Source organism: Carassius gibelio, chromosome B20, assembly GCF_023724105.1.
Source record: "Carassius gibelio isolate Cgi1373 ecotype wild population from Czech Republic chromosome B20, carGib1.2-hapl.c, whole genome shotgun sequence".
Lineage (NCBI taxonomy): Eukaryota > Metazoa > Chordata > Actinopteri > Cypriniformes > Cyprinidae > Carassius > Carassius gibelio.
Window position 1 is genome coordinate 10,426,303 of NC_068415.1, and position 22,522 is coordinate 10,448,824.

The following is a 22,522-nucleotide window of genomic DNA, read 5'->3' on the forward strand; positions in this document are numbered from 1 at the left end:
ACCGGCTGCGGTTCCAACACACGATCGTGACCCTTTTTCGTTGGGATTGCATCATCTTTAAGAAATAAACGATACGCAAATCCGGCGTCAAACTGGGCCTTGTTTGTAAAACAAGCATCTTCGAAATGCAGGGAACAAACAAAAACACTTGCACAACTCCGTCCACTGGTCCCTTAATGTTTTTTTTTTTTTTTTTTGGTAATCTGTGCAGGGTTGTCTTGCCCTCGCAACCAAAAACACACTTCTTTTGTGACATTTCACGCTCGCTCTGATCAGTGAATGTCTCTGCTCTCAGTGCTGTGCTATACGGGAGCGCGCGCTCTTCCGGGAGAAGTGCCCGTATGACCCATATAAGGAAATTAAACCTCACACAGACCCATACTAGAAAAAAACTTTCCAAAACTTGTGACAAACCACTCCTTCAAACGTACAACTTAATTTTTTAAGTAAAAAACTCAGTATGCATGAAATAGCATTTCACCCCCCCTTTAAATTCCTGGAAAAACAGTGTTGCATCCTTGTATGATTATTGAACTTTATAAAGACGACAATTTAATGTAAATATCACAGATGAGAAGGTGGAAGAAGTGAACGAGACGTGCTGAATGAAAGCGCACAATCAGCACTATAGGGCAGTGACGGAGGCAGATATGCAGCCATTACCCTGGTAACCCCTGTAAACAAAGCAGCTGCACTACTTTGTTTCAAACAGTCATTTAGGGTGTATTTTTAGGGTCTTATTTGGTTTGATTGAAACAAACTCTGGTTCATTTCCCCCTTTTTGTGTGGATCTTTTTGGCAGGTGTTAATAAAGCAGTCGCACTCTGGTGCACACCAAACAACCGAACCGAGACCAAGCTGAAGAGGTGGTCTTGGTTCGGTTCCAAATGAACTCTTTTTCTGTTCGTTTTAAGGTGTGAATAAGATCCAACCTCGATATGACCCAATTTGCAGAAAGCACTGCGCCTTTTGAGTTAACAGGCTCCCGTAGTTGGAGTTGCCTTATCGAAAAGTGTTGTTCACCACATTTGCTAACTTAGCCATTGAAAAATTTGACATTTGGGCAGATTCCTATATTTCACAGCTATGGGAAAAGATGCATAAAAATCAAATGGGGAAGGGGCTGTTTATCGCGCAGTTAGCTGACACTTGCGAAAGCCTGCAATCACTGTGTGCTGTTTTTTTTTTTTTATATATATATAAAGTTTAGCTTTCTTTATACCTAATCTGTCTCCTGCACAGTGCCATTGTCAGTATGCCATGGTAAGCACTAGGGCTGGGTGATATATCGAATATTAGCGATAATATCGGAATAATTTTGACGACTATGTAAAATTTGAAAATATTGAATATTTCCAATTCAAACATACTTTCTCAAACGAACCGGTTCTTGACTCGTGAACGAGTTTCCATTGCAAGATAGAGCTGGCATACCACAAATAGGGCCCTTTCCTATCCACATATCAAAAAATAGCAATTTGTTATTTAAAGACTCTCCGTTTCTGTGTTTTCTGCAGAAGCATCATGCCCATTCAAATTGAACCAACTAGATTTTAGACTAAATTTTTCTGAATGCATATTATTGATATTTTGGGTCTGGTCATGTTTTACTGCCACTAGCACACCTCAAAAATTACATGGATATCACCCCTGTTTTTCACCTGTGTTGTGATAGCTCCAATATGGTGCACAGAAATAGAAAAGGTTCAGAGATGCATAGGGAAATGTGATTTTAGGGCTTGCATATGGCAGCTTTAAATTATTTGATTACATTTTGTATTCATTGTATTGAGTTTGATTTTGTAAGTGTCAGCATTTCCATTTATGTTAATGGAACTCATAACTCTGAAATCAGATTTCGTTAAACAGGCTTCAGATTCCCCTCTATTCGCCCACAGACCTCCCACAATGCTTCACTTCCATTAGACCACTCTGTCATCTTTTATTTGTGTTGAACTTCAGTCAGTGTGCTCAGCCATGGTTAGGAACATCATTGTTGGATTATCAATATGGATTTTACATTAACAAAAATACTGACAAAATTGATAATTAGGTTTGCAGTCAGTTGTGTTTGTGCTGTCTGTAATTCGGTGAGACTGAAGAATAGTGCTTGATAATGCACACAAGATGAAAAATTGTATGTATGTATATGTTGTGGGGAAAACAGCTAAATTTATAAATGTACATCAGTGTATGCACTAGCTACATTTTTACATCAATCAGTTTAAATTAGTGTTGTTTCTCCTCATGAAAGGCACTAAAATCAAGCAAGCAGTTTGGAGCATAAATGAGTTAAAATCCTCAAAATAGTTAACATAGCATGAGCTGTTCTATAAAAGATAACTTCATGTATGACTGTAGTGTATGGATGATTTGTATTTCACTGGTCTTATAAACTGATGTGGCTACTGATTGACCCTTTGGAGGGAGTTTGATTGACAGGTGATCTGACCAATCATAATGCCGAATCTGTCATTTTTGTCCGACAAACAAACCAGACTTTAGAGTAGGATCAACACTGGTGGACTTGAACCAAAAAAAAAATTTGGTATGATTCGGTATGTGCTACGTTGCTATACTGTCAAATAAAAATAAAGAAAATAAGAATATTATATCTAACTACAAGCAACAGCACAAATGATTAAAATAGAGTAGAGATGCAAATAAAATAAACTGTGCTTTTTTTCTTTTTTTTTTAGGTAGGTCTAACATTAGTTTTTAGGTACAGAAACTGAATAAAGTAATTAAATGCAAAATTGCATATTTGACTGTATAAATAAAAGATTAATACTTTATTAAAGTTACAAAAGCTATTCAAACAAGCAGTGAGTGATTTCTTTGTTGTTGCTGTTTGATTAATATTAAGAAGGTTATGTACACTGTTCCATTGCACTGATCCAGTATGTTCAGACAACAATGTCTGCTATAGTATACTTACCAAGACCGGCATTTTGACTAGGGATGCATCAATCATGATTTTTCATGGGTGATTCCGATACAGAATTATTATTATTTTTTTTACAAGCAAACAGGCCAATACAGATTTCCGTTATTTTATTAATTTTTTCTTTAAGCAACAAACAAAGAAAAGTATGCATAAACAAGATGTTTATTTGCCATTTAATAGGCCAAACTGACTTTTGGGTATCGAAAACAATAACCATAACCATCGGAATTGAGCGGCAGTAACTGCACATTAAGTAGCCTACATTCAATGCAAACATAGATGGTACAGACATCAGCATTTAGCTTTTGTTTTTGAATTGGGTTGAAACTACATAGAACTGGCCTCAAATGAAAAGATTAACTGTAACCATGTGAAATTAAAGGCAACAACTGCATAATTCTACAGTCCAAACAACACAATCAACACACATTCAATAAGATGTTTCTTAATCAGCATTCAGTATTTTGTTTTTAATTGGTTTAAAAAAAAAAGTCTTTACCTGTGAGACTTAATAAAAGTATACTATATAAATTAATTATTCCGGAATGTTAAAATAAAATAATGTTGGTGCGAATAAAACGAAGACGCAAAGTGTTTCATTTGTCCAATAAAAAAAAAAAAAAAAAAAAAAAATTAGGTTAATGATTCACTTTTTCATTATTGTTTTATTTTTTTTACCTTAAACCAATGAAAAATAAATAACTATTCTCAATTAAAAAAAAATTGGCCGAAAATATACCAAAAACCATCCGATTGCATATTTTAATCAAAAACCGTCCGGCTCCGATTCATGGCCGGTCAACTGGTGCATTCCTAATTTTGACATGTCCATTTGTCCACTTAAACGTTACTTCAGAGAAAGCTTAATATTTTTGAGGGTGTTCTGAGGCGCGGGTTTGCACAAATCTTCTCACTTTGCGCTTGAGCTTGCGTCCTCTGAATCTAAAATGTTTAAACTGGCAAAGCTTAAATTAGTTTACCTTAAACACAGATATTAATGTGTGCCGTTCAGGTCTCACCTGCGCACGCACTTTCATTTTTTTTTTTAATCACCGTTGTTGTTATGTATTGGGAAGCCAGAAATGCGCATCCATCAAAAGAAACCTATATTAGCCGAACCCTGTTTTACGTGTTATTTATTTCAGACCATATTACAGATGCATTGTCAGATTTAAGTTAAACCATGTCTGGAGAACTCAATGGTTCAAATTAGGGCTGAAACAATTCCTCAAGTAATTCGATTACAAAAAATGATTTTGAATGAATTAATCAAAAATAGGTCATTGCACTTCCATCAAATCATGATATGGACTAATATCTGTAAATAGTAAGCCGGAACAGCCTATTTAAATATGAATCCTGCATGTTCTGCATGTCTGTGTGAATGAATGGAGCAGAAGCGCGAGTTCCTTTATCACACACACTGAAGCGTGCATGACGCTCGCGGTGGTTTCAGCGTCTGCGGTCTCACTAAATAAGGACGCAAACACATGAACAACATCTCCAGAACTGCTCTGACAGTCACTTCATGAGCATTTGACCGTTTGATTTGAGTGAAACTAGCGTCACATGACATACACAGAACTGTAAAGGTACGTCAACTCGTCAAAATAAGTCCGGTTAAAGACAGAATTGTCTTTATTGTTCTGCAGAATGTACATGGCCTACAAAAAAAAAAAAAAAAATCAAACCCTTTTTTTTTTAAGGTTTACTCACACATTTCTTTTGTTTTATTTTTAATAGTAAGTCCCCTTTGTTTACCAAAAAGTAAAGTTTTCAATAATTAAGATAAATTAAATTAATGTTTTGTGTGTTTAATGTTTAATGTGCATCTCAGAAAATGCTTTATTTAAAACCCCAACTGAATGGCACTTAAATGCACTTAATTCATCTGTCAACTTTTATTGTCATTGTTCACAGGACAAGTACAGACAGAGAAACATGTGTAATAATTAAATGTTTATTTTTGATGGATGCAATTGCATTCTATGAATTTAAAGAATAAAAATATTTTTTTTCTAAAAAAGGAAACTTAGTTGTTAATTTTAAGAGACCCGAGTGTCTTATTTTTAAGTTTAATCGATGGAAATTTTGGTAGAATACTAAAATATTCGATAGCTACAGCCCTAGTTCAAATTTATTTCTGCAAACCATTCCATCCCTATTAAAGAGACATAAAACTTTAATCATTGTTTGATTATTATTTTTTTCATACCTAAAGTAACCTGCTGTGTCAGTTTTCTTTTTGCTCCGTGAAGTATTTTTCACTCTGTGAGAACATGATCTGAGCGCCATGGCTTGTCGGACACATCAGCGGTAGGAAATGCTTCGCAAAGGGTCAATTGGTTAATTCCAACCTCCTTGAGTTTTTATATTTGCATCATTTTGCTTTACAGCTCAATTGTTTGTTGATTTTTAGTCAAATTGGCCTCTAATACTGGTTGTTGTTGTTGTAAGAGTGCAGTTTATGATGACACTGCAAATCAGCATGTGGTAGAATGACATCTGTCAATGCACTAAAATAACCCACCATACTGTGTATCCCAATGGGCATAAATGCATGTACTGTTTACAACAGCTGCATGTAATATGGCTGTAGTACTACACCATTTGGCACAATCACATTCATGTTGTGTGTTAACAATGAATCTCATATAACATGTCAAAGAATGGCCCAACTGGGAGATACTTGTGTTGGTGAACATTCTGTTATTGATTAATGCAGCACACACATACACACAAAATAATAAAACGAGTAGAGTGCATGTAAATAAATAGAATGACAAAAGAAGTGTTTGAGAATAAGTGCATAAAAGCATTTTTTTTTCTCTTAGTGCTCTTGCTGTTTGTTAAAGCTATTAGGTTCAGTTGATTACTGTACCGTTAATGTGACTTTTACAGCCTGAGAGTGCAGTGAGATGAAAGGTAGAGAGGCCGCTTTTCTTTCTCCATTATTGCTGAAAATTCTTCCCACCTGTTTTGGAATCTTTGAGACTTCCTTATGTTTCCATGGTGACATTTACATAAACACATTCCACCAAAGAGAGGAAAATGGGGGTTGATGGCATCTAATTACCTGTGATTTAGAACTCTCTTTGACAGGGTCTGCACAGGACACATTTATTCAGCGTTAATCCCTATCATACCATTTAAGGTCCATATTAAGGTTTGTGTGCAGGTGTGTGCTTGTTTGTCTGCTCATGGAGGTTTTATTTTAAAATTGTAAATTTAATCCTAATTCCATATGTGCCTTTCTTTTGATTTTTGACAAGTGTGATGATGACTGCTGATTTTCAGACAGATTTTGTTCAGTGTACAGAAAACGAGGGAGGGCAGATGAAATAGGATGGGGATGTTGGTTGCCATGGCAACATTCAGTGGTAGTTTTTGTACTGGGATTGTGAAGGTGTGGTTGTTTGTGGATTTAAACAATCGAGCAATTTCTACTTCTATCATTATATTTGTGATATTATCATTTCCCAAAATTTCTGCAGTAAAATGACATGCTCTTGACTTACTCTACATTTATTTATTTTTTTTCTGAAATCTTGTTATAGTTTTGGGGGTTTCTGAATGGTTGAGCAGGGCCTGTGGTGCTGTTTGCTTGTGTGCATCTCTGCATGTCTCTGTTTGTGTGATTGGTTCGGGTGCTCACTTTAATTATTACTGACTGACACTGGCCACCGAACACACACACACACACACACACACAGTCCCATAGGCATATTTTTCCTACACACTATGCAAGTACACTTAAGGGAAAAAAAAGTGATTTTTTTTTCTGTCTCTGTACTAAAAACATACTATTTGGCTTATTCTGTTTTTCCACTGAAATGCAAATTGACCAGCCACAGTTGGTTTTGTTTTTGCATCCTGTTTAGGGGTGTGTTTATATGCAGTAGAAGAGTGTTCAACAATATTAGACTGGAAAAAAATAGTTTGGCAACCTCAAAGGAAAACTGTGGAAAATGTTTGTCATTTAAATATTGATTTTTAAAAAGTAGCGCACAATAGACAGTTCTGCTCATAGATATCTAATTTACTGTCTATTAAGGGTGTGCGATAAATATCGTCCGATAATTAATGCGCATCTCGTAAGTAAAGCCGGTTCTCTAATTAACATTAAATTCCATCAGGTGTATGATTTCACATAGAGCAGCTGTTACTACACAAAGCCGTTGTTAACTGACTAGCTGCGCAAATAAACGCTGATAATGAACGTGGATTTGCGCAGCAATGGCTAGTTAACAATGGCTCCGTGTAGTAACAGCTGCTCTATGTAAAATCATACACCTGATGGAATTTACCGCTAATTAGAGAACCGGCTTTACTGACGAGATGCGCATTAATTATCGGACGATATTTATCGCGCACCCCTACTGTCTATTAAACGTCTCAATCAAATCCAGTTTTTTTGCTGTTCCAAAGCTCTTATTGTCCACTTGGTACCTTTCTAACACGGTTTAGATTCCTTGCCGAATTATGATAATATTCAGCTGTGATCTTCAGCTTAATGATGAGGTGATGGAACATAATTTCTCGAAATCCACATGTAAAAAGGCCAATATACTGAGGCATATTTAATGCAAATGTCAGGCAGTGAATCATCAGTCCGTTGGTCTGATGATCTCAGTTTGTACAACAGTGAGTCCTTCTCACTGAAGAGAAAAAAGGATTTCAAGCTTCTAATCAGCTTTATAGCCCCTAACCTTTCCTGTCAAATTCTCCAAACTTGCAGTAACAGTTGGTCGTTTGCACTATAGCATTTGTTTTTGGTCTCTGCCGCTGGCCGTGTTTCTACAGATGGAGCCAATGAAATCGGGAAATAAATGATTTTGCCAGTAATTAAATCAGAATAATTTATTTAAAGCATAATTTACCTTCTACTTGATTATTTAATGTCATTACGTGCTGCTTCTGTGCTTCCATTCTTCTCAGGCGTCTGGCCATCAGCCCTGCATCCACGAGACGTGACCCTCTTCTTTATAGAAGAGAAAATTTACATTTCAATATGCATGAAGTAGCAACTAAACAAAATCTGTAATTGTAATTAGGGGATGGTAATCAGAGCTATCTAATGACAGGGGTTGGGAAAGGACAGGTGTGTAACGTAAATCAACAAATGACAATTTTAGGGCAAAAGCAAGGCAATAGTAAAGTACATTCAAGGGTTGATTTACATATCCACATACCTGCACATATCCAACTATAGATCATTTACATGTCTAGGTACTGACGAGATGCGCATTAATTATCGGCCGATATATATCGTGCACCCCTAGTGTCAGAAAAAAATTATATCGGAGTAAAATATTTTGACATTTATGGTGTCACTGGCCTTATTCAAAGTGATTGATTGTCCAAGAACGATGCACGATCTTTAACCCTCTAAAGACGATTAACGCGTATATGCGTTATGAGTCATTTTCTCCTGATAACCCAGAAAATAACTTAAATTACACTTTCAGTTTTGATTAGGGATGGTCGTTTTCCGCAAATATCACATTCGAATATTTGAGCTCACAAAAAATGAATATTCGCATATTTGTTTATTTAAATTAAGTTTAATGAGACAGACGTTATTTTTCAGCAACATTTATTGTTTCCGTCATTTTGGACAAGCTATAACACTATATATATATATATATATATATATATAATTTTTTTTTTTTTTTTGTCATGTTCTTGTTAAGAAATACGGTCATGTAAACATGATCGGGGGGAAAGTCGGCTCCTTAGTCTGTTAACAATAAGGCCGGCTGTGGAGAAAACGCACTCTGATGGCACAGACGTTGGCGGGACTCACAAATAACAGTGTGCGAAGCGTTTCGTGTTTTCATTTCACCACTGAATGGGATCCTCATCTGGTGGAATAATGGCTCCAGGAAGAACTGTTCCCACTCGTCTCGGCTGGACTCTCTGTAATCATCGCTAAACTGGCTCAGCATTTTCCAACGTGTGGGCATTGCATCCTCTTCATCGTTGGTGGCGGCTGCATCCCCACCACTCGCATCAAGGAAAATGTTCTGATAATGTTCAAAGTTTTTTTTTTCTTTTTCATGTTTTCATTGAGAAACCTGAGCTGTTTGTGCCGAGGGTCTAGGGCAGAAACGTGAAGAGGAGTTTTCACTGCATTCTCCAAGTTAACGGTCTTTATTCGTTGCTTGAGAGATGCCACAACAATGTTCTTGAATTCGGTCACTTTCTTTGATTCTCCAAGGCATATTTGAAGTACTGTAGAAGACCGCAGTTCTTAGGGGCCGTTCGCATATCATGTCTTTTGCAAACTAAAGTTTGTTATTTCCAATGTAGGATAATTGGAAGCAATGCTCACGCGGTGCGACGCGCCCGTTTTTTCCAGGCGTGTCCGCAACGCATCGAGTTAAAAACATCTTTTCAGAATGCCGCAAGCGCACCGCAGGTCATGTGACAAGAACTAAACATTCAGCTCCATCTTTTCCTGTAACAACGTTGAAAGCTCAGCCAAGATGAAGGAACAGCTGATCATAGCTGTATATGGATTGCCATTTTGAAATAAATTTAGTAACCGAGCTACTTAAAGCGACTTTTTGTGCTGCAAATCCATTTATCTTTTGCTGAAATTTCCGCGTCTTCATGGAGAGAGCGCGTCATTGTTGCTTAGCAATGGCAGACACCTCAGGAGCGCTTCTGCCCGAGCGCTTTGGAGAAGGAGAAAGCGGCGCGCCTAGAATTTTCCACACATTTTTAGGCATGATATCTGAACGTCCCCTTATTCATTGATTAATTATATTGTTGCTTGCATACATCTACATGTATGCCGTGGAGGATCACAGAAAGTGACCAAATTAGTTTTTTTTTTTTTTTTTGTGTGAAATTCGAATATCATATTTTTATTTATCAAATAATTAGAGCAGAATGTTCGACTATCCGTGCACACCCCTAGTTTTGATCATACAGATAAGAGCAAAATTTCCTTTGGTGTGTGTTAGATGCCTTAGACATGATGGAAATAGCATGAAAGGTCAGAGGTTGTAACATTTAACAACACATTCAGTCAGATACAGATTGTATAGTGCTATTGCTTTGTGTAACAGATGTAATTTTAAATCTGTGTTGGCAATGTTTCATTGTTTAATGAGGTGTTTGGAAGAAAAGCCAGTCACAGTAGCTTGATGGTTTTGGTGAGAAACTTTAGTACGTAAATGCTCATAAAGGACAGTTCTGGCTTTTGAGCTGCTGCTTTGTGTCGCTAGTCAAGGCAGGGCTTGACGCTTACCTTTTTCCCAAAGAACACATGTGCTCCTAAGCTGAAAATTTAGGAGCAGATTTTAAAAAAATTGCAATGCAAATTTTTCACATTTTGTTTTAGCTTAACAAGGGGATAAAGCAATTAACAAACACAATTATTTAATTTATCAGAATACAGAAAGTACACAAGGTTTTTAAATTATTTTATATAATTATATTTTTCACACACACACAAACACACACAAAAACCCCCTAAACAAATCATTTTTTTGATCCGGACACAAAATGACCAACTAACATTAATTGACTAATCATATCAGCAGCACGTGTGAAAGTGTGAATGAGTACTAGTCTAGTCCCATGCGCAGAATGACGAGTCTGCATAGAACAGTTAGTACAACACACAAGCTGCTCAACCGGTCAACCGGTTCACTAAGAAGAACCGCTTCCTTCGGTGCTGCTGCAAAAAACACTGTTGCTCAATGATCGTGAGAGTGCATGCATGCGTGCAGACAAGGACAGAGCAAGCATTGGTTTGGCTAAATTTGGAGGTTATTGCTCACGTCTCATTCGGCACAATTCCAAATGTTTGCATATTCGCAATGATTTGAATGTTAAACTATTATTTATAATGTAAACTACTAGGTTTGTACTTTACACGCATTCACATATAGATGGAAAAGATCATCCTTTTTATGAGAAAAAACATCCTTGTCATAACAGCAGAGTTGACCGGTATACTACGGTCTATTTAATCTGACCAGTGTAACCTTTTATATTTTTGGTTGACTATTTTATTTCGATAATGAACCGACTGTGGGATGTGTGCACGTGAGGCGCCAGCATGATTGAACAGCTGAAACATAAAATAAAATAAAATAAAATAACACTTTGGAGTAAGATATAGCTAATCCGCAAAAGTTTTTACTTTTGTGCACTCACAATAAAAAAACAGAATATTTTAAAAATTGTGTAAAATAAAGCAAACAAACAGAATGCGTGTTGTCATCCTTCTCTTTCTGTAAACTTGTTTATGGAGCGCCACAACACACTTTTGTTTTAAATCCGTTATCTTTAAGTCAGACATATTCCGCTTTTTTTTTATGAAAACAAACTGTTATTTTTATTTTATGCCTATTACTTACATAGGCTATGCATTTCTTTAAAGCATCCCATTTTTCATCAATTCCTTAAATGAATTAAGAATTTAATTTATTTTGTTTCATCAATTCCATTAAATCATGGGTTAAGAACAAAATTAATCAAAGATGAACCGTTGTTTGCCACAAATTAATAAGTCTTAACAAGCTGGAATGAATAGCCTGTGTCCCGCAGCCCTGCAAAGCACACGATATGAAATAATTATCTGATGAAATAACTTTGTTACTACATTTGTTCCTTTCCATGTTGAAGAATTTTTTTTTCTATTTTAATGTACTTTTAAAGTTTGAATCCCACTAAAAGCCTAATTTTACATTATGAATGAATGATGATGCATTTAAATACCGTCACAGCCACTCGCATGTGCTTTGGCCCCGAGCCACACGCAACCCAGTATTAAATCGGTTAGCAACCATCGACAGCTGTAATCGATTGAATCGATCACTGATTAATCGTTGACATCCCTAATTTAAACAACAATCCAAAAACCATATAAATGTAAACCAGTGTAACCGTAACCCTTAATATAGTGGCTGTAGGATTTGAGTTAAACAACGTTTATTGCTGATTTTTATATGTGGTGATGTGATATTTCTGTAAGCATTCAAGTAGATAATAGTTGTACCCATTACCTTACATGGAAAATAGTTGCTACATGACGTTACCAAGAAAGACCTTTGAGTCACTGGACACCCAAATAGATGTTGTTAGGCCGTCTCGTTGGCATAAATTTGCTTCGGTTCTGTCTTGCTGTGACTCTGTCAGGGAGGGTAATTGAGTTGAGCACAGAGGGGGTCAGAGGTTTGGGCTGCATTTGGTGTGTAATTAGATAAGCATGGTTCACCCACGCACATGATACACACAGTGCTTGGACCCAAGCTTGTTTTATTTATTTGCTAATAACAACTGACACTCAGAGCAACATCACATCTGTTCATTTCTTCCTACCACTTTCTCTTTCTTTCTCATCTACTTTGATTTTGTGTGTGTGTGTGTGTGTGTGTGTGTGTGTGTGTGTGTGTGTGTGTGTGTGTGTGTGTGTGTTTCTTCCTGTCTGTTCCACTGACACACATTTAGAGCTGATGTGCTGTCACAGATATCTTCGCCTGGTATACTTCCATCCTCGGTTATAGGTTGTTTTGTAATTTTTCTTGTTACATTGTACTGCAACTGTTTTCTGAGGTCACTCGATCACCATTTTAATATAAATGTATAATTTTTGATTAAACTTATGACTTTTGGTAAACAAGGTAAACCGATTTCAACATGCCTTGAAACCTGTATAATTTTTTTTTCATAACAGCCGGACTGTTGTTTTGTAATTCTCCATAATAAATGAAGTGTGCTCGCAAATAGCTATATGCACAAATGTAAATGTTACATTTGTAGATTTGGCATGCAAATGACCAACTCAATTTGATGTGGGGCTGTCATCCTTGAGGGCCTTTGAATAGCATAGTGGCATGGACAAACTGATTAACAAACAGCTAAGCACTATTAGGCTTTTTTTCCTAATAAAATAAAGAATGTGAAGCCTTCAGACAAAATAATTGCAAGGGATGTTTTGCTGCATAACTACAAATTTGATTTAGGTGTGATTAATGTGTTGGATGGTAAGTTCTCGTTAATGCTTTGATATTCTGCTTAGTGTCTAAATGAAGATGTATGTGCTATGTACAGAGTGGGTCATCCAAAATAATCAGCAAGGCTTAGAATAGAGGATATGTGTGTTGTTGTAGAATGATCAACATCTTCTCACGTCAGCACCACCTCACGTCAGACTCCTTCTAGAGTCATCAGTGATGTATTAACATTAATAAAAAAATAAACCGGACTAATTTCTGTTGCGAGGACAGTGGTGTCCTCACAGTTTAAAGCATAATGCAAGTGATTAGGTGACCAGGATAGGAATGTGTGCAACACCAGGACCCCTGCCCAGACTTGGTACCATGGATATGCTGGTATAAAATGTTCATGTTGTGATTAATTGCTAGCGATTTTATCACTGTGTACGGTATTATCACTGTATTGGAATTTAGTTGCAAAAAAAGTGTTGTCAATACAGTATAAAAGTTTTAATAACTTTTTTTCTTATCACAAAAATAACTGAACATTTAAATACAATAAAGCATACACAAAATGTATAAAGTAAATTTTTTTACTAGTGTTGCACGGTGCACCGATACTTCAAAAGTATCGCGATTCTCCGCAATTAAAAAGTCACGATTCCTAAATTGATTAGTATCGATACTTCAAAGAATGACTGCATTCCAGATTTGTAAGAGATGTATTTCATGTTGGTGTGTGCAACGTATGCTTCCAGTGCCTCCCTATGGACGTCTGTGTTTTTTCTCCTCACGCAAGCAAAAAAGCACTACAGCGAGATGGCTGCATTAGTGGCTTTACTAAACTGATTTAGCTTTAATAACATGTGTGTATAATCGTATTAAATAGTTTAAATAAGTTGTTCAGATGAAGTAGTGTTGTCAAAAGACCTGGTACTTCGGTACCAAGTCGGTACTAAATTTTTTTAAAATATGACTGTACCAGTTTTCTTTAAGTACCGGTAGTACCGAGGTCCCATTCAAACCCGGTTCCGCGATATGATTTCCGCAAAGCAGAAAACGAGGCCGGAATCTCAAAATCCAGTCATGAAAATTAAACGTACATTTTAATATGAACAGTCATGGAATTTGTCGAAGTTAGCATAAATTAATCAAATCAAATCTCCATATGGACCAGTATCTGCTGGTAACTGAGATAATGCTGCTAAATTTATTCTTTCTTTGCCTTGAATGTCATTGCTCTAATTTATTTGTATTATTTTGATATTTCATATTTTATTTAAATGTTTAATATATCTGCTGTTCATATGTTCATTTATTAGTGTGTTATATAATTAGAATGTTGTCCCGGTTTTAAAATAAAGCACAGCAATGATAATTGAGAGTGTATTTTCCCTTTTCAGGAAAAGTATCGAAATTGCAATTCTTGACTAGGTATCGAAACAATAATTTTGGTATTGTGACAACACTAATTTGTACATAGATTAAAGTGCAAAAGCAACCCTCTACATTGCGAGTAAATCACTTGCATATGCAACTATAATTTACTCTGGGCCACTTATTGATGTCTATCATTAGCCATTGCCTATATTAGCCTTGCAATACATTCTTAGATTTTATTCACCAGTGTGTCAGTTTGAGGCTATTATAAGTTTAGTACATTTTTCACTTGCTAAAAACTGACATTCGGCCCACAAGACATAAATGTTTGGCCTGCGCTAATTTCAAATAATGTTGCATGAAAATTCAAACACCGCATCAAAGCGACATTAACTTACATTGTGTCTACACCGGACGCGAGTGGCGCAACGCAGCAAAATGGAACTTATTATATTCAGTGATGCTGTCTACACTAGATGCGATGCAGGACTGTGCAACAAATCCCTGACAGAAAATTGCTGACTCATTTTATATATGATGATTTGCAGTGCTTTGTCGTGTCCAGTTTAGATATACAATGTGACATCAGATACATGGCAAGTGTGAAGTTAAGGAAAGTAGACAGTGAATATAGATGATTCAAATGTGAATGGACTGAACAGGTTTGAGTGAGTGAGTGAAATACGTGAAATACTAATATCTATTGTTGCTGTCACTATGGCTATAAAGATGACACAAAATAATACTCAAAACTCACAGACTCTTTTAACACTGAAAAAAGCACATAAATCATTACCTGAAAGTATCGCTGTCATATTTTGTATGATGTTCCTGCTGTGACGTCGTAGAAAATATAAACCATTTCTAAAATAGAATTACATGTCACGTTTTGCTGTCGCGGGTGGTTAGAACAAAAACTGCATGGAAAATATACTTTTTATTGTGTCGCGTCATGTCTGGTTGGGACACACAGAGTGTTACAGTTTGATCCCCTCAAAAAATCTAAGTATAAAAATAATGCTGATAAATCTAATAATTTAATCTGCAATTAAGGAAAGTGGAGAAAAGTGACATGTTTGGAGAGGAGCAGGAACAGTTGATTTGCATGGCAGATATGAAGATCCAGATTTTTAGTTTAATTTGTTTTTAATATTCAACATGCTAAGTTCTTTATCTAAATGTAAGTTGATGGAGAAAAAAATTCTTAATGGGTTTAAAAAAAAATCTGAATAATTTATAAATTATTCAAGTGCCCCTATTATGGATTTTTGAAAATTACCTTTCATGCAATGTGTAAAACAGAATTAAAGCATCCTGCAAAGTTTTCAATCTAAAAGTGCACAGTGTATGAGGTTATTATCTTTCAAAAGAAAGATTGTCGACTCTGAGTGATGAAAATTTGTAAAAAAATCTTTAGCTGTTTCAAGGTGATGTCAAAATGAAACGTAAGCATGTTTGCACGTGCAGACCTGACGAAGCTTATACTTCCACTCCCTCAAACACTGTGGTGGATTCCTGTGGAAAAGAGGCTGTTAGGGGAAATTAGTTGGGGTATGTCGAAAAAAAAATCCCATCGCTGCTTTTACAGAGTGATCGTACAAGGAGGGCCAAACACTCTTTAAAAAAAAAAAACAATACTTGGTACAAATGTTCTCTGTGTTTCCCAGACCTTCACTCTGTCCAAGTACCATTTTCTCATTTAATTTTTGTTCTGTTTTATTTAAAACAAACCATCTGGTTTATTTGTGTGTCTTTGCGCACCTTGTCACAGTGTTTATATCAAGGTGGGTGGCAAACACTGCACAGTTACATAATAATGCTGTGCAAGCTACTGTTTGACCACTTAAATTTGCTCTGGGCACATTGTGTAGAGGTGTAGTCCTTTAAATGTATCCATTTATTTAGGTTTTGTTATCTTGTTAACCAAATAATACATTTAAAATGTACAGTGTTTTTTTTTATTTTTTTTTTAGTGTTTTTGTCTGGAAGAAAATAGATTGCAATGAGTGTGATAGGGCACATTATGCACCATCAGGGAAGAGGGGAGAAATGCACGATAAAAGGGGTCTTTCAAATTTTCCAAATAACCATGTGGTGTGTATGAGTGTCTGTTCAGGCTGTTGAGATTCAAGCTGTGTTCCTGATGGCCATATGACAGTCTGCCTGTTGCTTCACTGCTTCAAGACAGAATACTGATATTGGGATAGAAACACATCAGCAACTGCTTATATAAGGTCAGTCCAGAGAGTCATCTAGGACTGTAACTTTAGTGCAAATAAGGATTTATGTAATACACTTACTTTCACATCTTTATGTAGTACATTTACATAAAGTATTGCAGTTTCTCATTTATTACATACTTTATGTAATACTTTTGAATCAAGAAATCTCTCCTACATCAGATAAGCTTTTTTAAATGACACTGCATTTTTTTACTTTACATGATACAGTTGTACCGACACACACATACACACAACAATGTCCCACAATCTGATGAAGACACAACCATTGACAACAGTCAATAAATTATTTGAGTGACATTAGGGCTGGGGACCGAACTTTGATGCCTTTATGGTATCGAACGAAAAACTTTGATCCTATGAGTATCTCAAAATTATTTATCTTTCGGTGCCAAATTTCGATTCCAAAACCAAGCGACCGTGCTTTTTTTTTTTTTTTTTTGGCCAAGCGGCTGTGTCTGTATGAGCTTGTAGCATACGTGCATGTAAGGACCTAAATTCGCTGATTGGCTGTCCACCACCACGTGACGTGACGGGGAGAATTTCTGAAGATACTCGCGGTCACACAACACAAGTGTAGTTGTTTTTTCTCAAAATGCTTCCGTTTTACAATGCCAAAGAGTGGTTTGAATGTGTGGATGCAACTCTACCTTGCGATGTAACGTTACCTAGGTGCTAGTTATAACATTATTATTTGACCAGGCAACAACATTTTTTTTTTTGTTTTTTTTTTCAACGTAACTTTAAGGTTTTATATTTAAAAAAAAACTTGACAGATAAGTGTAATTTCACTACTTAAACCAAATGCATCCCCATGACGTTGACTACCACTTTATGTATGTTAGCTTGTGCTGCTAGTCGGTTGCTGTAGCATTAGCGCTGTTATTGCCCCTTTACATTAGCCTCTGCACCTGTCCACCCTGATGTTAGGAATATGTAGACAATACCAGAAGGTGCCAATCCCTTCACACTGGCAGCAAGAGGGAAAATGTCCACGCAAAGATGAGATGAGTGGCACAGAGCAGTCAAAGGGTTTATTACTATTATTTATTATTATTACAGTTTGATTTTGCACTAAAAAGTTTTTTTTTTTTACATTCCTTTGCATTTTAGTTGGTTCAATATTAGCCTGTACACAATATCATTTATTTATTTATAATATGTTCATGTTGTGGCAAAAAGTGTTCAGTGTATTTTTGTTGATGTTGAAATGGATTTTAAGACATATGGTATCTGAGGCGAGTGGGGCGGGGCCGAGAGCCGTGGGAACGGAGCGAGGCCGCCGGAGTGATTGGAAATGAGCGACATCTGCTCGACCCACTGGTCTCGAGTCCCATGGAGGAGATGGAAGGATATAAAACAGGAGCGACAACCCTAAGTGACATGCATTATGGAATGTTTTTTTATATTGCATGTCACTGCATCTAGCCAGTAAGTCAGGTATTATTTATTTATTGTAATTATTTTTTGAATATGCACTCCAAGCCTTTTTTACAGCATGTACTATCTAAAAAGTAGTTTAATGTAAATCTTAGGTAGTTAGTGTTTCGATGAGCTGTGAAAATTATTCATTAAGGTTATGTGAAGAACAGTATAGTGGGTCTTATTGGTTATAAATTATAGGTACTAGATTGTAGATTGTGTGTGCCTTTTACTGAAGAGCTTTTGATATGTTTGTGGTATTTGATGCAAAAAAACTTTGAACAAAGCACTTGGCACTGTCTGCTGTGGGTGTTACAATCAAGGACTTTGTCACTTTCATACACACACAATACAAATACTGATAGTGACAGTGACACACACACACACACAGTCATGCACACATATTACAAATACTGATGCTGACAGTGACACACACAGTCATGTATCATCTTTACTCTAGTGTAAACACTCTGCAAGGCACAGGTTTTAGAGTAATGCAAAATGCTTAATGCTAGACAAACATCACGTCAGGATGCTCTCTGGGGAGATGTTCGTAAGATCCTCTGGGTTCTTCTGGGATTGCACATCTTCTGTATTCAGCAGCATCTATTTAAAGTTTGTTTCAAATGTATTCTAGTGTTTACAGACATATAGCACAAATATTGTCAAGACTGCCACTGTTAGTACTTTTTCCAGCAATACTGGATCTATAATGGTTAACGATTTAGGCTGGACTAATGCCTCTTTGCTGCAAGACTATAATGCTGAGAGAGCTAGAAACCATAAATGTCAGCCTTGGAGAAAATGGCAAGAGGGCATGAAACCGAAAGACCAGATTTAGACACATTTGATCCATTTTCCAATGCTCTGCTCATCACTTGTATAATGAGGCATGTGTGACCCATTGACCCACAGTCTCCAATACCCAGAAAACATTAAAGGCTTTTTGGCTGGGTTGCCTTTTTAGACAGCTCTTCTATATTTATGCCATTACTGACATAAATGGACTTATATTGGGTAAAAATGTATTGCTTCGTATGGAGAAAATACAGTATGCTCTTGATGTATTTGAATAATACATAAAAACAATATAACAAAGATAATCAATAAATCATAGAAATATTTTCAGTTCATTTTTTTAAAACACCTTTTGATACTGTCCCGGATATGCGTTGTAGTCCAAACTAGTCGTTTGTTGTAGTTTTTGAAAAGTGGTATTGGTTGAATCTCCTTTTGAATTGGACGTTGACCTTTTTACTTTGCAGATCTTTTATGCTCAAACAGCAACGTTGCAGACTAACTGAAGTTGAAAAAGTGAAAGCATAATAGCACCCCTTTAAGTTTAGTTAAAATATTTTTTGTTATTTTCTTTCATTTCTGTCCATTGTATTCTGACTATAATGGCAAATAATATAGTTGACAGGAAGATCATTTTAGTTGGTGATAATGTGTAAACTATTGTTTTTTTTTTTTTACTGTAACATATCAAACAAATATATAGGATTATTTCGGGCTGTGTTTAAATGCGCAATGAGTAGTAACCTGCTTACAAAGTGATTCAATTGACTTCTTTCACATCGAGAAAATATAATCCCCTTGCATAAATATAATGCCATTTTCTTTATAATTCCGTTCTTTCTAGATATTTTTGTCAAAAGTCTGTTGTAATAACAAAAGTTTAACCTTTCATAATTTGTTACTGCTGTAATGGTTGAAATTGCAAACTCAGTAACTGAATCTGAATATATTGTCTGGGTTAATGTCACTTTGGGATACTTCTGTGTATCTATTTTTAATCCACTAATGGAGATGATGCAGCATTTCAGGTTACCAAGCATGCCAAGGTCAATATCTAAGCATACTTAGCGCGGTGGTCATAGGTGACTGCTATTGGACCACAGCTGGTTGTTGCTCAGTGATGCGTGAGCATTTCCTGTCTGTCTTTGTGCTCATTTGTTAGAAAGAGTGTGCATTGTGAATTCACTCATCAGCACTCCGAGTAGTAAAAAGCCATTAATCTCTCTGTTTAATGACCCTAAGCCATTGAACAGCTGAGATGGCACCCTTTACAGTTGAATACAAACTAATCAGAACTTAAACGAGTAAAGTGTACCTCATGCCTTCAGAAATTATGATAAAAGTCTAACTAAATTGGTAGCCTACATTTTACAAGTTTTATTTTTTTTCATTGGATAGACCAGCTACTTACACACACTGGAATATAAAAACACCCACAAGCTTTTTTTCCTTTCAATTGAATGATTTGAGTCCTTATGGAACCAGAGGACACATTTTACTACACTAATCACAGACCACATAACAAGACACACAAAAGGGTCAAAATATTCATAATACAGCTACCAGCCCCCTCTGTCTCTCGTTCTTTATCGCCCTCTCTCCGCTGTTCCTGACCTTGCCTTGTTTAAAGTGCAGGGTTTGTTTTTTTGGTTGAGCTATATTTAATCAAAACAGGCTGACTGTAAACTCTGAAACACATGACAGATGTTTACACAAAGATAGAACTTTTGACCAACGTTCATTAAAACCTTATTAATTTGTTTTATTTCCTGCAGTGGTACTAAGGGACAGTATAATCAGCACATCACTCTGTGGCTGCCGACCTGGAATGGATAGCTTATGACCTCATGAGAATAGGGATGTGTGTCAGATAAGATTGGATGACTTCTCCCAAATGGGTAGTGATGTCTTGAAGAGACGCATTCTAAGGTTGTTCAGGTTAAGTGATTCACAGACAGGAATGCTGATAGTGACACTGTGCTGATATTGTAAACACTCTCCCGGGTGGCTCATAGTTCATGGAAGCTCATTGGCAGAAGGAATGCTTGTCTTTGGTTATTTGAGTGAGAAGAAAAAAACTGTTTTAAAGAAATGCTGTTCTTTTGAACATTTGTATCCCACAAAAATGCACAGCAACGGTTTTCATCATTGATAAGAAATGTTCCTTGAGCAACAACTCAAGATATATCAATCATATGTCACTGAAGACTGGAGTAATGGCCACTGAAAATTCAGCTTTGCCTTCACAGGAATCAATTTTTAAATATATATTATTAGTATATATGCCAAGTAGGGATGCACTGATATGAAAATTTTGGCCAATACTGATAACCAATAATTCCTTAAATATGAAAGCCGATAACAGATATGATGGCCGATAAATCTAAATCCACATTTATACATAATTTTTGAGAGCCTGATTACCTAAGAATTCTCACCATTAAAAGGCATTTAACACTTCAACATAAATCAAACATAAACCAGCCTTACAAATAAATAAAATGATGCTTAAATAATGGAAACAAGTTACTGGACAACATTACTTGAGTTTAAAGAAATTAACATGGACTGTGGCGTAGCAGATCAGGGGCCGGACAATAAGACGATGTGAGTGTGTTGAAAGAGGACAATCATGTAAGGACTATAGCCAGAGATATTGTCAAAATCATTAAATATTGTCATTATTAAGAGTATTTGGCATTTCCAATTAATGTAGGCCTGATATTTTCTGGCTATTATTATTAAGTTACTTTTATTAAATTAATATTACAATTAATTTGCTTTGCAACAGATTCATAGTGCATCACCGCATAACTGACATGCTGTGATTCGCAGCCTGTGAGAAAGCCTGTTTGAGCTGCGTGCCCTGAGCCAAATATGATCACCAGTAAACTGAAGCACTCTAACCCTCTAACTTAACAAAACGCATTCTATATGAGAAAAATCTGATTTATATGCATAAAATAAACACAATATTACAACGTACAATTGCACAAAAGACTGTAAATGCAGAAGCAAACAAAACTGTGCTAGTCGTGTGGATCCCTTGACAACGTGCTAAAACACAGGCGAACAAAGATTCCGTTACATTATTTTATAGTAGCTAATAATCTCTTTTATAATATGACAGATTTGTCCTGCATGTTGCAGTTCACTGTATTTTCCTTTTCAAAATGTTTCCAATGATATTTCAAGCAATTAAAACCATCATGCTGAACCGTGTGCATCTGAAGTGTCTCTGCGGGAAATAATGCATTATTTATTGGCTGTAAGATATCGGCCAAATTCTCTTATCGGTTCGATAACAATAACAGGAAAAAATAACATTTGTCGGCCAATACCGATATGGTGGCCGATATATCATGCATCCCTAATTCTAAGACTCGTTTGTTTGACCTTGGCCTCACAGCACCCATTCAGCTATTTTGTAGATTGTCAAAAAGGAAGAGTTATTTGTTGGCATTTGTAGATTTAATCTGTTGTGCCCAACATCTTGTTCAGTCCTGATGTGCTGGTCAGTTTCTGGTTTTCTCATTATCAGGCTTGGACCTCGATGACCTCCCCTGCCATGTGGCACATTACCCACAAAGCTCTGATGTGACCTCCCTCTGATGGAGGTTGGCATTTGAAGAGCACTTTTCCTCTTCTCATCAGACATGTTCTCTCATTGTCACGTTCTGGAAAGATCCATCACATAACCTTCCCTGACCCCCCCTCCCCCCACTTTTCGGTCTCCTCACACTCACCCGGCAGACAGGGTGGTATGCCGCCAATACTCA

At 36.4% G+C, this 22,522-nt stretch overlaps 1 protein-coding gene across 5 annotated transcripts in view; it reads left to right on the top strand.

The window, feature by feature from the left end:
* Positions 1 to 22,522, top strand: part of sash1a (SAM and SH3 domain containing 1a) — a 218,747-nt gene that overhangs the window by 7,602 nt on the left and 188,623 nt on the right. The gene's annotated exons all lie outside the window — the stretch shown is intronic.